We start from the raw sequence: 16,794 nt of genomic DNA, 5'->3' as shown, positions 1-16,794 counted from the left end.
TGGACAACTTTGTTTTTCTTCTTGCAAAACACTCTGCAAACCTCTCTGCAACATGTAAAACACGATGGGAGATGTTTTCTGTGCAGGCACAGTTTCTCCTTGCCAGACATAGTGGAAAAGTTTTTCCAATGATGTAGACCACAAAAGACAGTAAAGACGAAAGATACGCAGCTCCCCGGAGCAAACCGCCGGTCCCGGGCACATTTCGGCAGAAGCCGCCGCACTGGAGTGCATTGTGACCGGCACAATCGCCTTTGCGCGGAGAAGCCGCCTCTTCGACTCCGGGGGCCGGTGAGAGCGGCTGCTTTCGGAAGGTGAAGAATGAAGCTGAACAACACTGGGATAGTGTGCGCAGCTTGCAAACTGTTAGAAAACAGTACCTTACCACCCTCCTACCTTTCCAAACACGTGAACATTCGGTTGGAAGGTGTTTTGGACAACTTTGTTTTTCTTCTTGCAAAACACTCTGCAAACCTCTCTGCAACATGTAAAACACGATGGGAGATGTTTTCTGTGCAGGCACAGTTTCACCTTGCCTGACATAGTGAAAAACCTTTCTGCAATGATGTAGACCACAAAAGACGCTAAAGACGAAGGATACGGAGCTCCCCGGAGCTAAGCGCCAGTCCCGGGCACATTGCGGCAGAAGCCGCCGCCCTGGAGTGCATTGTGACCGGCACAATCGCCTTTGCGCGAAGCAGCCGCTTCTTCGTCTCCGTCAGCTGGAGAGTGCGGCTGCTTCGGAAAGGTGAAGAATGAAGCTGCACAACACTGGGATAGTGTGCGCAGCTTGCAAACCGATAGAAGACAGTACCTTACCACTCTCCTACCGTTCCAAACACGTGAACATTCGGTTGGAAGGTGTTTTGGACAACTTTGTTTTTCTTCTTGCAAAACACTCTGCAAACCTCTCTGCAACATGTAAAACACGATGGGAGATGTTTTCTGTGCAGGCACAGTTTCACCTTGCCTGACATAGTGGAAAAGTTTTTCCAATGATGTAGACCACAAAAGACGCTAAAGACGAAAGATACGCAGCTCCCCGGAGCTAAGCGCCGGTCCCGGGCACATTTCGGCAGAAGCCGCCGCCCTGGAGTGCATTGTGACCGGCACAATCGCCTTTGCGCGAAGAAGCCGCTTCATCGCCTCGGGCAGCTGGAGAGTGCGGCTGCTTCGGAAAGGTGAGAATGAAGCTGCACATCACTAGAATTGTGTGCGCAGCTTGCAAACTGATAGAAAACAGTACCTTACCACTCTCCTACCTTTTCCGAACACGTGAACATTCGGTTGGAAGGTGTTTTGGACAACTTTGTTTTTCTTCTTGCAAAACACTCTGCAAACCTCTCTGCAACATGTAAAACACGATGGGAGATGTTTTCTGTGCAGGCACAGTATCTCCTTGCCAGACATAGTGGAAAAGTTTTTCCAATGATGTAGACCACAAAAGACGCTAAAGACGAAAGATACGCAGCTCCCCGGAGCTAAGCGCTGGTCCCGGGCACATTTCGGCAGAAGCCGCCGCACTGGAGTGCACTGTGACCGGCACAATCGCCTTTGCGCGAAGAAGCCGCTTCTTCGTCTCCGCGAGCCGGAGAGAGCGGCTACTTCGGAAAGGTGAAGAATGAAGCTGCACAACACTGGGATAGTGTGCGCAGCTTGCAAACTGATAGAAGACAGTACCTTACAACTCTCCTACCTTTCCAAACACGTGAACATTCGGTTGGAAGGTGTTTTGGACAACTTTGTTTTTCTTCTTGCAAAACACTCTGCAAACCTCTCTGCAACATGTAAAACACGATGGGAGATGTTTTCTGTGCAGGCACAGTTTCACCTTGCCTGACATAGTGGAAAAGTTTTTCCAATGATGTAGACCACAAAAGACGCTAAAGACGAAAGATACGCAGCTCCCCGGAGCAAACCGCCGGTCCCGGGCACATTTCGGCAGAAGCCGCCGCACTGGAGTGCATTGTGACCGGCACAATCGCCTTTGCGCGGAGAAGCCGCCTCTTCGACTCCGGGGGCCGGTGAGAGCGGCTGCTTTCGGAAGGTGAAGAATGAAGCTGAACAACACTGGGATAGTGTGCGCAGCTTGCAAACTGATAGAAAACAGTACCTTACCACTTTCCTACCTTTTCCAAACACATGAATATTCGGTTGGAAGGTGTTTTGGACAACTTTATTATTCTTCTTGCAAAACACTCTGCAGACTTCTCTGCAACATGTAAAACAGGATGGGAGATGTTTTCTATGCTGGCACAGTTTCTCCGTGCCAGACATAGTGGAAAGGATTTTTGCAATGATGTAGACCCCAAAAGACGCTAAAGACGAAAGATACGCAGCTCCCCGGAGCAAACCGCCGGTCCCGGGCACATTTCGGCAGAAGCCGCCGCACTGGAGTGCACTGTGACCGGCACAATCGCCTTTGAGCGAAGAAGCCGCTTCTTCGCCTTCGAAAGCCGGAGAAACCAGTAGCTTCGGAAAGGTGAGAATGAAGCTGCACAATACAGGGATAGTGTGCGCAGCTTGCAAACTGATAGAAAACAGTACCTTACCACTCTCCTACCTTTTCCGAACACATGAACATTCGATTGGAAGGTGTTTTGGACAACTTTCTTTTTCATCTTGCAAAACACTCAGCAAACCTCTCTGCAACATGTCAAACACCATGGAGGATGTTTTCTGTGCAAGCACAGTTTCTCCTTGCCTGACATAGTGGAAAAGTTTTTTGCAGTGATGTAGACCACAAAAGACGCTAGAGACGAAGGATACGGAGCTCCCCGGAGCTAAGCGCCGGTCCCGGGCACATTGCGGCAGAAGCCGCCGCACTGGAGTGTATTGTGACCGGCACAATCGCCTTTGCGCGAAGAAGCCGCTTCTTCGTCTCCGTCAGCTGGAGAGTGCGGCTGCTTCGGAAAGGTGAAGAATGAAGCTGCACAACACTGGGATAGTGTGCGCAGCTTGCAAACCGATAGAAGACAGTACCTTACCACTCTCCTACCGTTCCAAACACATGAACATTCGGTTGGAAGGTGTTTTGGACAACTTTGTTTTTCTTCTTGCAAAACACTCTGCAAACCTCTCTGCAACATGTAAAACACGATGGGAGATGTTTTCTGTGCAGGCACAGTTTCACCTTGCCTGACATAGTGTAAAAGTTTTTCCAATGATGTAGACCACAAAAGACGCTAAAGACGAAAGATACGCAGCTCCCCGGAGCTAAGCGCCGGTCCCGGGCACATTGCGGCAGATGCCGCCGCACTGGAGTGCATTGTGACCGGCACAATCGCCTTTGCGCGAAGAAGCCGCTTCTTCGCCTCCGGCAGCTGGAGAGTGCGGCTGCTTCGGAAAGGTGAGAATGAAGCTGCACATCACTAGAATTTTGTGCGCAGCTTGCAAACTGATAGAAAACAGTACCTTACCACTCTCCTACCTTTTCCGAACACGTGAACATTCGGTTGGAAGGTGTTTTGGACAACTTTGTTTTTCTTCTTGCAAAACACTCTGCAAACCTCTCTGCAACATGTAAAACACGATGGGAGATGTTTTCTGTGCAGGCACAGTTTCACCTTGCCTGACATAGTGGAAAAGTTTTTCCAATGATGTAGACCACAAAAGACGCTAAAGACGAAAGATACGCAGCTCCCCGGAGCAAACCGCCGGTCCCGGGCACATTGCGGCAGAAGCCGCCGCACTGGAGTGCATTGTGACCGGCACAATCGCCTTTGCGCGGAGAAGCCGCCTCTTCGACTCCGGGGGCCGGTGAGAGCGGCTGCTTTCGGAAGGTGAAGAATGAAGCTGAACAACACTGGGATAGTGTGCGCAGCTTGCAAACTGATAGAAGACAGTACCTTACCACTTTCCTACCTTTTCCAAACACATGAATATTCGGTTGGAAGGTGTTTTGGACAACTTTATTATTCTTCTTGCAAAACACTCTGCAGACTTCTCTGCAACATGTAAAACAGGATGGGAGATGTTTTCTATGCTGGCACAGTTTCTCCGTGCCAGACATAGTGGAAAGGATTTTTGCAATGATGTAGACCCCAAAAGACGCTAAAGACGAAAGATACGCAGCTCCCCGGAGCAAACCGCCGGTCCCGGGCACATTTCGGCAGAAGCCGCCGCACTGGAGTGCACTGTGACCGGCACAATCGCCTTTGCTCGAAGAAGCCGCTTCTTCGCCTTCGAAAGCCGGAGAAACCAGTAGCTACGGAAAGGTGAGAATGAAGCAGCACAATACAGGGATAGTGTGCACAGCTTGCAAACTGATAGAAAACAGTACCTTACCACTCTCCTACCTTTTCCAAACACATGAACATTCGATTGGAAGGTGTTTTGGACAACTTTCTTTTTCATCTTGCAAAACACTCAGCAAACCTCTCTGCAACATGTCAAACACCATGGAGGATGTTTTCTGTGCTGGCACAGTTTCTCCTTGCCAGACATAGTGGAAAAGTTTTTTGCAATGATGTAGACGACAAAAGTCCCGAAAGAAGAAGGTACGGATGTCCCCGGAGCTAAGCGCCGGTCCCGGGCACATTTCGGCAGAAGCCGCCGCACTGGAGTGCACTGTGACCGGCACAATCGCCTTTGCTCGAAGAAGCCGCTTCTTCGCCTTCGAAAGCCGGAGAAACCAGTAGCTTCGGAAAGGTGAGAATGAAGCAGCACAATACAGGGATAGTGTGCACAGCTTGCAAACTGATAGAAAACAGTACCTTACCACTCTCCTACCTTTTCCAAACACATGAACATTCGATTGGAAGGTGTTTTGGACAACTTTCTTTTTCATCTTGCAAAACACTCAGCAAACCTCTCTGCAACATGTCAAACACCATGGAGGATGTTTTCTGTGCTGGCACAGTTTCTCCTTGCCAGACATAGTGGAAAAGTTTTTTGCAATGATGTAGACGACAAAAGTCCCGAAAGAAGAAGGTACGGATGTCCCCGGAGCTAAGCGCCGGTCCCGGGCACATTTCGGCAGAAGCCGCCGCACTGGAGTGCACTGTGACCGGCAAAATCGCCTTTGCGCGAAGAAGCCGCCTCTTCTTCTCCGGGGGCCGGAGAGAGCGGCTGCTTTGGAAAGGTGAAGAATGAAGCTGCAGAACACTGGATGGTGTGCGCAGCTTACAAACTGATAGAAAACAGTACCTTACCACTCTCCTACCTTTTCCAAACACATGAACATTCGGTTGGAAGGTGTTTTGGACAACTTTGTTTTTCTTCTTGCAAAACACTCTGCAGACTTCTCTGCAACATGTAAAACAGGATGGGAGATGTTTTCTATGCTGGCACAGTTTCTCCGTGCCAGACATAGTGGAAAGGATTTTTGCAATGATGTAGACCCCAAAAGACGCTAAAGACGAAAGATACGCAGCTCCCCGGAGCAAACCGCCGGTCCCGGGCACATTTCGGCAGAAGCCGCCGCACTGGAGTGCACTGTGACCGGCACAATCGCCTTTGCGCGAAGAAGCCGCTTCTTCGCCTTCGAAAGCCGGAGAAACCAGTAGCTACGGAAAGGTGAGAATGAAGCTGCACAATACAGGGATAGTGTGCACAGCTTGCAAACTGATAGAAAACAGTACCTTACCACTCTCCTACCTTTCCAAACACGTGAACATTCGGTTGGAAGGTGTTTTGGACAACTTTGTTTTTCTTCTTGCAAAACACTCTGCAAACCTCTCTGCAACATGTAAAACACGATGGGAGATGTTTTCTGTGCAGGCACAGTTTCTCCTTGCCAGACATAGTGGAAAAGTTTTTCCAATGATGTAGACCACAAAAGACAGTAAAGACGAAAGATACGCAGCTCCCCGGAGCAAACCGCCGGTCCCGGGCACATTTCGGCAGAAGCCGCCGCACTGGAGTGCATTGTGACCGGCACAATCGCCTTTGCGCGGAGAAGCCGCCTCTTCGACTCCGGGGGCCGGTGAGAGCGGCTGCTTTCGGAAGGTGAAGAATGAAGCTGAACAACACTGGGATAGTGTGCGCAGCTTGCAAACTGTTAGAAAACAGTACCTTACCACCCTCCTACCTTTCCAAACACGTGAACATTCGGTTGGAAGGTGTTTTGGACAACTTTGTTTTTCTTCTTGCAAAACACTCTGCAAACCTCTCTGCAACATGTAAAACACGATGGGAGATGTTTTCTGTGCAGGCACAGTTTCACCTTGCCTGACATAGTGAAAAACCTTTCTGCAATGATGTAGACCACAAAAGACGCTAAAGACGAAGGATACGGAGCTCCCCGGAGCTAAGCGCCGGTCCCGGGCACATTGCGGCAGAAGCCGCCGCCCTGGAGTGCATTGTGACCGGCACAATCGCCTTTGCGCGAAGCAGCCGCTTCTTCGTCTCCGTCAGCTGGAGAGTGCGGCTGCTTCGGAAAGGTGAAGAATGAAGCTGCACAACACTGGGATAGTGTGCGCAGCTTGCAAACCGATAGAAGACAGTACCTTACCACTCTCCTACCGTTCCAAACACGTGAACATTCGGTTGGAAGGTGTTTTGGACAACTTTGTTTTTCTTCTTGCAAAACACTCTGCAAACCTCTCTGCAACATGTAAAACACGATGGGAGATGTTTTCTGTGCAGGCACAGTTTCACCTTGCCTGACATAGTGTAAAAGTTTTTCCAATGATGTAGACCACAAAAGACGCTAAAGACGAAAGATACGCAGCTCCCCGGAGCTAAGCGCCGGTCCCGGGCACATTGCGGCAGAAGCCGCCGCCCTGGAGTGCATTGTGACCGGCACAATCGCCTTTGCGCGAAGAAGCCGCTTCATCGCCTCCGGCAGCTGGAGAGTGCGGCTGCTTCGGAAAGGTGAGAATGAAGCTGCACATCACTAGAATTGTGTGCGCAGCTTGCAAACTGATAGAAAACAGTACCTTACCACTCTCCTACCTTTTCCGAACACGTGAACATTCGGTTGGAAGGTGTTTTGGACAACTTTGTTTTTCTTCTTGCAAAACACTCTGCAAACCTCTCTGCAACATGTAAAACACGATGGGAGATGTTTTCTGTGCAGGCACAGTATCTCCTTGCCAGACATAGTGGAAAAGTTTTTCCAATGATGTAGACCACAAAAGACGCTAAAGACGAAAGATACGCAGCTCCCCGGAGCTAAGCGCTGGTCCCGGGCACATTTCGGCAGAAGCCGCCGCACTGGAGTGCACTGTGACCGGCACAATCGCCTTTGCGCGAAGAAGCCGCTTCTTCGTCTCCGCGAGCCGGAGAGAGCGGCTACTTCGGAAAGGTGAAGAATGAAGCTGCACAACACTGGGATAGTGTGCGCAGCTTGCAAACTGATAGAAGACAGTACCTTACAACTCTCCTACCTTTCCAAACACGTGAACATTCGGTTGGAAGGTGTTTTGGACAACTTTGTTTTTCTTCTTGCAAAACACTCTGCAAACCTCTCTGCAACATGTAAAACACGATGGGAGATGTTTTCTGTGCAGGCACAGTTTCACCTTGCCTGACATAGTGGAAAAGTTTTTCCAATGATGTAGACCACAAAAGACGCTAAAGACGAAAGATACGCAGCTCCCCGGAGCAAACCGCCGGTCCCGGGCACATTTCGGCAGAAGCCGCCGCACTGGAGTGCATTGTGACCGGCACAATCGCCTTTGCGCGGAGAAGCCGCCTCTTCGACTCCGGGGGCCGGTGAGAGCGGCTGCTTTCGGAAGGTGAAGAATGAAGCTGAACAACACTGGGATAGTGTGCGCAGCTTGCAAACTGATAGAAAACAGTACCTTACCACTTTCCTACCTTTTCCAAACACATGAATATTCGGTTGGAAGGTGTTTTGGACAACTTTATTATTCTTCTTGCAAAACACTCTGCAGACTTCTCTGCAACATGTAAAACACGATGGGAGATGTTTTCTATGCTGGCACAGTTTCTCCGTGCCAGACATAGTGGAAAGGATTTTTGCAATGATGTAGACCCCAAAAGACGCTAAAGACGAAAGATACGCAGCTCCCCGGAGCAAACCGCCGGTCCCGGGCACATTTCGGCAGAAGCCGCCGCACTGGAGTGCACTGTGACCGGCACAATCGCCTTTGAGCGAAGAAGCCGCTTCTTCGCCTTCGAAAGCCGGAGAAACCAGTAGCTTCGGAAAGGTGAGAATGAAGCTGCACAATACAGGGATAGTGTGCGCAGCTTGCAAACTGATAGAAAACAGTACCTTACCACTCTCCTACCTTTTCCGAACACATGAACATTCGATTGGAAGGTGTTTTGGACAACTTTCTTTTTCATCTTGCAAAACACTCAGCAAACCTCTCTGCAACATGTCAAACACCATGGAGGATGTTTTCTGTGCAAGCACAGTTTCTCCTTGCCTGACATAGTGGAAAAGTTTTTTGCAGTGATGTAGACCACAAAAGACGCTAGAGACGAAGGATACGGAGCTCCCCGGAGCTAAGCGCCGGTCCCGGGCACATTGCGGCAGAAGCCGCCGCACTGGAGTGTATTGTGACCGGCACAATCGCCTTTGCGCGAAGAAGCCGCTTCTTCGTCTCCGTCAGCTGGAGAGTGCGGCTGCTTCGGAAAGGTGAAGAATGAAGCTGCACAACACTGGGATAGTGTGCGCAGCTTGCAAACCGATAGAAGACAGTACCTTACCACTCTCCTACCGTTCCAAACACATGAACATTCGGTTGGAAGGTGTTTTGGACAACTTTGTTTTTCTTCTTGCAAAACACTCTGCAAACCTCTCTGCAACATGTAAAACACGATGGGAGATGTTTTCTGTGCAGGCACAGTTTCACCTTGCCTGACATAGTGTAAAAGTTTTTCCAATGATGTAGACCACAAAAGACGCTAAAGACGAAAGATACGCAGCTCCCCGGAGCTAAGCGCCGGTCCCGGGCACATTGCGGCAGATGCCGCCGCACTGGAGTGCATTGTGACCGGCACAATCGCCTTTGCGCGAAGAAGCCGCTTCATCGCCTCCGGCAGCTGGAGAGTGCGGCTGCTTCGGAAAGGTGAGAATGAAGCTGCACATCACTAGAATTTTGTGCGCAGCTTGCAAACTGATAGAAAACAGTACCTTACCACTCTCCTACCTTTTCCGAACACGTGAACATTCGGTTGGAAGGTGTTTTGGACAACTTTGTTTTTCTTCTTGCAAAACACTCTGCAAACCTCTCTGCAACATGTAAAACACGATGGGAGATGTTTTCTGTGCAGGCACAGTTTCACCTTGCCTGACATAGTGGAAAAGTTTTTCCAATGATGTAGACCACAAAAGACGCTAAAGACGAAAGATACGCAGCTCCCCGGAGCAAACCGCCGGTCCCGGGCACATTTCGGCAGAAGCCGCCGCACTGGAGTGCATTGTGACCGGCACAATCGCCTTTGCGCGGAGAAGCCGCCTCTTCGACTCCGGGGGCCGGTGAGAGCGGCTGCTTTCGGAAGGTGAAGAATGAAGCTGAACAACACTGGGATAGTGTGCGCAGCTTGCAAACTGATAGAAAACAGTACCTTACCACTTTCCTACCTTTTCCAAACACATGAATATTCGGTTGGAAGGTGTTTTGGACAACTTTATTATTCTTCTTGCAAAACACTCTGCAGACTTCTCTGCAACATGTAAAACAGGATGGGAGATGTTTTCTATGCTGGCACAGTTTCTCCGTGCCAGACATAGTGGAAAGGATTTTTGCAATGATGTAGACCCCAAAAGACGCTAAAGACGAAAGATACGCAGCTCCCCGGAGCAAACCGCCGGTCCGGGGCACATTTCGGCAGAAGCCGCCGCACTGGAGTGCACTGTGACCGGCACAATCGCCTTTGCTCGAAGAAGCCGCTTCTTCGCCTTCGAAAGCCGGAGAAACCAGTAGCTACGGAAAGGTGAGAATGAAGCAGCACAATACAGGGATAGTGTGCACAGCTTGCAAACTGATAGAAAACAGTACCTTACCACTCTCCTACCTTTTCCAAACACATGAACATTCGATTGGAAGGTGTTTTGGACAACTTTCTTTTTCATCTTGCAAAACACTCAGCAAACCTCTCTGCAACATGTCAAACACCATGGAGGATGTTTTCTGTGCTGGCACAGTTTCTCCTTGCCAGACATAGTGGAAAAGTTTTTTGCAATGATGTAGACGACAAAAGTCCCGAAAGAAGAAGGTACGGATGTCCCCGGAGCTAAGCGCCGGTCCCGGGCACATTTCGGCAGAAGCCGCCGCACTGGAGTGCACTGTGACCGGCACAATCGCCTTTGCGCGAAGAAGCCGCTTCTTCGCCTTCGAAAGCCGGAGAAACCAGTAGCTTCGGAAAGGTGAGAATGAAGCAGCACAATACAGGGATAGTGTGCACAGCTTGCAAACTGATAGAAAACAGTACCTTACCACTCTCCTACCTTTTCCAAACACATGAACATTCGATTGGAAGGTGTTTTGGACAACTTTCTTTTTCATCTTGCAAAACACTCAGCAAACCTCTCTGCAACATGTCAAACACCATGGAGGATGTTTTCTGTGCTGGCACAGTTTCTCCTTGCCAGACATAGTGGAAAAGTTTTTTGCAATGATGTAGACGACAAAAGTCCCGAAAGAAGAAGGTACGGATGTCCCCGGAGCTAAGCGCCGGTCCCGGGCACATTTCGGCAGAAGCCGCCGCACTGGAGTGCACTGTGACCGGCAAAATCGCCTTTGCGCGAAGAAGCCGCCTCTTCTTCTCCGGGGGCCGGAGAGAGCGGCTGCTTTGGAAAGGTGAAGAATGAAGCTGCAGAACACTGGATGGTGTGCGCAGCTTACAAACTGATAGAAAACAGTACCTTACCACTCTCCTACCTTTTCCAAACACATGAACATTCGGTTGGAAGGTGTTTTGGACAACTTTGTTTTTCTTCTTGCAAAACACTCTGCAGACTTCTCTGCAACATGTAAAACACGATGGGAGATGTTTTCTATGCTGGCACAGTTTCTCCGTGCCAGACATAGTGGAAAGGATTTTTGCAATGATGTAGACCCCAAAAGACGCTAAAGACGAAAGATACGCAGCTCCCCGGAGCAAACCGCCGGTCCCGGGCACATTTCGGCAGAAGCCGCCGCACTGGAGTGCACTGTGACCGGCACAATCGCCTTTGCGCGAAGAAGCCGCTTCTTCGCCTTCGAAAGCCGGAGAAACCAGTAGCTACGGAAAGGTGAGAATGAAGCTGCACAATACAGGGATAGTGTGCACAGCTTGCAAACTGATAGAAAACAGTACCTTACCACTCTCCTACCTTTCCAAACACGTGAACATTCGGTTGGAAGGTGTTTTGGACAACTTTGTTTTTCTTCTTGCAAAACACTCTGCAAACCTCTCTGCAACATGTAAAACACGATGGGAGATGTTTTCTGTGCAGGCACAGTTTCTCCTTGCCAGACATAGTGGAAAAGTTTTTCCAATGATGTAGACCACAAAAGACAGTAAAGACGAAAGATACGCAGCTCCCCGGAGCAAACCGCCGGTCCCGGGCACATTTCGGCAGAAGCCGCCGCACTGGAGTGCATTGTGACCGGCACAATCGCCTTTGCGCGGAGAAGCCGCCTCTTCGACTCCGGGGGCCGGTGAGAGCGGCTGCTTTCGGAAGGTGAAGAATGAAGCTGAACAACACTGGGATAGTGTGCGCAGCTTGCAAACTGTTAGAAAACAGTACCTTACCACTTTCCTACCTTTTCCAAACACATGAATATTCGGTTGGAAGGTGTTTTGGACAACTTTATTATTCTTCTTGCAAAACACTCTGCAGACTTCTCTGCAACATGTAAAACAGGATGGGAGATGTTTTCTATGCTGGCACAGTTTCTCCGTGCCTGACATAGTGGAAAAGTTTTTTCCAGTGATGTAGACCACAAAAGACGCTAGAGACGAAGGATACGGAGCTCCCCGGAGCTAAGCGCCGGTCCCGGGCACATTTCGGCAGAAGCCGCCGCACTGGAGTGCACTGTGACCGGCACAATCGCCTTTGCGCGAAGAAGCCGCTTCTTCGTCTCCGCGAGCCGGAGAGAGCGGCTACTTCGGAAAGGTGAAGAATGAAGCTGCACAACACTGGATGGTGTGCGGAGCTTGCAAACTGATAGAAAACAGTACCTTACCACTCTCCTACCTTTTCCAAACACATGAACATTCGGTTGGAAGGTGTTTTGGACAACTTTGTTTTTCTTCTTGCAAAACTCTCTGCAGACTTCCCTGCAACATGTAAAACACGATGGGAGATGTTTTCTATGCTGTTACAGTTTCTCCTTGCCAGACATAGTGGAAAGGATTTTTGCAATGATGTAGACCCCAAAAGACGCTAAAGACGAAAGATACGCAGCTCCCCGGAGCAAACCGCCGGTCCCGGGCACATTTCGGCAGAAGCCGCCGCACTGGAGTGCACTGTGACCGGCACAATCGCCTTTGCGCGAAGAAGCCGCTTCTTCGCCTTCAAAAGCCGGAGAAACCAGTAGCTACGGAAAGGTGAGAATGAAGCTGCACAATACAGGGATAGTGTGCACAGCTTGCAAACTGATAGAAAACAGTACCTTACCACTCTCCTACCTTTCCAAACACGTGAACATTCGGTTGGAAGGTGTTTTGGACAACTTTGTTTTTCTTCTTGCAAAACACTCTGCAAACCTCTCTGCAACATGTAAAACACGATGGGAGATGTTTTCTGTGCAGGCACAGTTTCTCCTTGCCAGACATAGTGGAAAAGTTTTTCCAATGATGTAGACCACAAAAGACGCTAAAGACGAAAGATACGCAGCTCCCCGGAGCAAACCGCCGGTCCCGGGCACATTTCGGCAGAAGCCGCCGCACTGGAGTGCATTGTGACCGGCACAATCGCCTTTGCGCGGAGAAGCCGCCTCTTCGACTCCGGGGGCCGGTGAGAGCGGCTGCTTTCGGAAGGTGAAGAATGAAGCTGAACAACACTGGGATAGTGTGCGCAGCTTGCAAACTGATAGAAAACAGTACCTTACCACTTTCCTACCTTTTCCAAACACATGAATATTCGGTTGGAAGGTGTTTTGGACAACTTTATTATTCTTCTTGCAAAACACTCTGCAGACTTCTCTGCAACATGTAAAACAGGATGGGAGATGTTTTCTATGCTGGCACAGTTTCTCCGTGCCAGACATAGTGGAAAGGATTTTTGCAATGATGTAGACCCCAAAAGACGCTAAAGACGAAAGATACGCAGCTCCCCGGAGCAAACCGCCGGTCCGGGGCACATTTCGGCAGAAGCCGCCGCACTGGAGTGCACTGTGACCGGCACAATCGCCTTTGCGCGAAGAAGCCGCTTCTTCGCCTTCGAAAGCCGGAGAAACCAGTAGCTTCGGAAAGGTGAGAATGAAGCTGCACAATACAGGGATAGTGTGCACAGCTTGCAAACTGATAGAAAACAGTACCTTACCACTCTCCTACCTTTTCCGAACACATGAACATTCGATTGGAAGGTGTTTTGGACAACTTTGTTTTTCTTCTTGCAAAACACTCTGCAAACCTCTCTGCAACATGTAAAACACGATGGGAGATGTTTTCTGTGCAGGCACAGTTTCTCCTTGCCTGACATAGTGGAAAAGTTTTTGCAATGATGTAGACCCCAAAAGACGCTAAAGACGAAAGATACGCAGCTCCCCGGAGCTAAGCGCTGGTCCCGGGCACATTTCGGCAGAAGCCGCCGCACTGGAGTGCACTGTGACCGGCACAATCGCCTTTGCGCGAAGAAGCCGCCTCTTCGTCTCCGCGAGCCGGAGAGAGCGGCTACTTCGGAAAGGTGAAGAATGAAGCTGCACAACACTGGGATAGTGTGCGCAGCTTGCAAACTGATAGAAGACAGTACCTTACAACTCTCCTACCTTTCCAAACACGTGAACATTCGGTTGGAAGGTGTTTTGGACAACTTTGTTTTTCTTCTTGCAAAACACTCTGCAAACCTCTCTGCAACATGTAAAACACGATGGGAGATGTTTTCTGTGCAGGCACAGTTTCACCTTGCCTGACATAGTGAAAAACCTTTCTGCAATGATGTAGACCACAAAAGACGCTAAAGACGAAGGATACGGAGCTCCCCGGAGCTAAGCGCCGGTCCCGGGCACATTGCGGCAGAAGCCGCCGCCCTGGAGTGTATTGTGACCGGCACAATCGCCTTTGCGCGAAGAAGCCGCTTCTTCGCCTCCGTCAGCTGGAGAGTGCGGCTACTTCGGAAAGGTGAAGAATGAAGCTGCACAACACTGGGATAGTGTGCGCAGCTTGCAAACTGATAGAAAACAGTACCTTACCACCCTCCTACCTTTCCAAACACGTGAACATTCGGTTGGAAGGTGTTTTGGACAACTTTGTTTTTCTTCTTGCAAAACACTCTGCAAACCTCTCTGCAACATGTAAAACACGATGGGAGATGTTTTCTGTGCAGGCACAGTTTCACCTTGCCTGACATAGTGAAAAACCTTTCTGCAATGATGTAGACCACAAAAGACGCTAAAGACGAAGGATACGGAGCTCCCCGGAGCTAAGCGCCGGTCCCGGGCACATTTCGGCAGAAGCCGCCGCCCTGGAGTGCATTGTGACCGGCACAATCGCCTTTGCGCGAAGCAGCCGCTTCTTCGCCTCCGTCAGCTGGAGAGTGCGGCTGCTTCGGAAAGGTGAAGAATGAAGCTGCACAACACTGGGATAGTGTGCGCAGCTTGCAAACTGATAGAAGACAGTACCTTACCACTCTCCTACCGTTCCAAACACGTGAACATTCGGTTGGAAGGTGTTTTGGACAACTTTGTTTTTCTTCTTGCAAAACACTCTGCAAACCTCTCTGCAACATGTAAAACACGATGGGAGATGTTTTCTGTGCAGGCACAGTTTCACCTTGCCAGACATAGTGTAAAAGTTTTTCCAATGATGTAGACCACAAAAGACGCTAAAGACGAAAGATACGCTGCTCCCCGGAGCAAACCGTCGGTCCCGGGCACATTGCGGCAGAAGCCGCCGCACTGGAGTGCATTGTGACCGGCACAATCACCTTTGCGCGAAGAAGCCGCTTCTTCGCCTCCGGCAGCTGGAGAGTGCGGCTGCTTCGGAAAGGTGAGAATGAAGCTGCACATCACTAGAATTGTGTGCGCAGCTTGCAAACTGATAGAAAACAGTACCTTACCACTCTCCTACCTTTTCCGAACACGTGAACATTCGGTTGGAAGGTGTTTTGGACAACTTTGTTTTTCTTCTTGCAAAACACTCTGCAAACCTCTCTGCAACATGTAAAACACGATGGGAGATGTTTTCTGTGCAGGCACAGTATCTCCTTGCCAGACATAGTGGAAAAGTTTTTCCAATGATGTAGACCACAAAAGACGCTAAAGACGAAAGATACGCAGCTCCCCGGAGCTAAGCGCTGGTCCCGGGCACATTTCGGCAGAAGCCGCCGCACTGGAGTGCACTGTGACCGGCACAATCGCCTTTGCGCGAAGAAGCCGCTTCTTCGTCTCCGCGAGCCGGAGAGAGCGGCTACTTCGGAAAGGTGAAGAATGAAGCTGCACAACACTGGGATAGTGTGCGCAGCTTGCAAACTGATAGAAGACAGTACCTTACAACTCTCCTACCTTTCCAAACACGTGAACATTCGGTTGGAAGGTGTTTTGGACAACTTTGTTTTTCTTCTTGCAAAACACTCTGCAAACCTCTCTGCAACATGTAAAACACGATGGGAGATGTTTTCTGTGCAGGCACAGTTTCACCTTGCCTGACATAGTGGAAAAGTTTTTCCAATGATGTAGACCACAAAAGACGCTAAAGACGAAAGATACGCAGCTCCCCGGAGCAAACCGCCGGTCCCGGGCACATTTCGGCAGAAGCCGCCGCACTGGAGTGCATTGTGACCGGCACAATCGCCTTTGCGCGGAGAAGCCGCCTCTTCGACTCCGGGGGCCGGTGAGAGCGGCTGCTTTCGGAAGGTGAAGAATGAAGCTGAACAACACTGGGATAGTGTGCGCAGCTTGCAAACTGATAGAAGACAGTACCTTACCACTTTCCTACCTTTTCCAAACACATGAATATTCGGTTGGAAGGTGTTTTGGACAACTTTATTATTCTTCTTGCAAAACACTCTGCAGACTTCTCTGCAACATGTAAAACAGGATGGGAGATGTTTTCTATGCTGGCACAGTTTCTCCGTGCCAGACATAGTGGAAAGGATTTTTGCAATGATGTAGACCCCAAAAGACGCTAAAGACGAAAGATACGCAGCTCCCCGGAGCAAACCGCCGGTCCCGGGCACATTTCGGCAGAAGCCGCCGCACTGGAGTGCACTGTGACCGGCACAATCGCCTTTGCTCGAAGAAGCCGCTTCTTCGCCTTCGAAAGCCGGAGAAACCAGTAGCTACGGAAAGGTGAGAATGAAGCAGCACAATACAGGGATAGTGTGCACAGCTTGCAAACTGATAGAAAACAGTACCTTACCACTCTCCTACCTTTTCCAAACACATGAACATTCGATTGGAAGGTGTTTTGGACAACTTTCTTTTTCATCTTGCAAAACACTCAGCAAACCTCTCTGCAACATGTCAAACACCATGGAGGATGTTTTCTGTGCTGGCACAGTTTCTCCTTGCCAGACATAGTGGAAAAGTTTTTTGCAATGATGTAGACGACAAAAGTCCCGAAAGAAGAAGGTACGGATGTCCCCGGAGCTAAGCGCCGGTCCCGGGCACATTTCGGCAGAAGCCGCCGCACTGGAGTGCACTGTGACCGGCACAATCGCCTTTGCGCGAAGAAGCCGCCTCTTCTTCTCCGGGGGCCGGAGAGAGTGGCTGCTTTGGAAAGGTGAAG

The sequence above is a fragment of the Zonotrichia albicollis genome, chromosome 26 (genome assembly GCF_047830755.1).
Source record: "Zonotrichia albicollis isolate bZonAlb1 chromosome 26, bZonAlb1.hap1, whole genome shotgun sequence".
Lineage (NCBI taxonomy): Eukaryota > Metazoa > Chordata > Aves > Passeriformes > Passerellidae > Zonotrichia > Zonotrichia albicollis.
Note: the sequence above shows the minus strand (reverse complement) of the source record.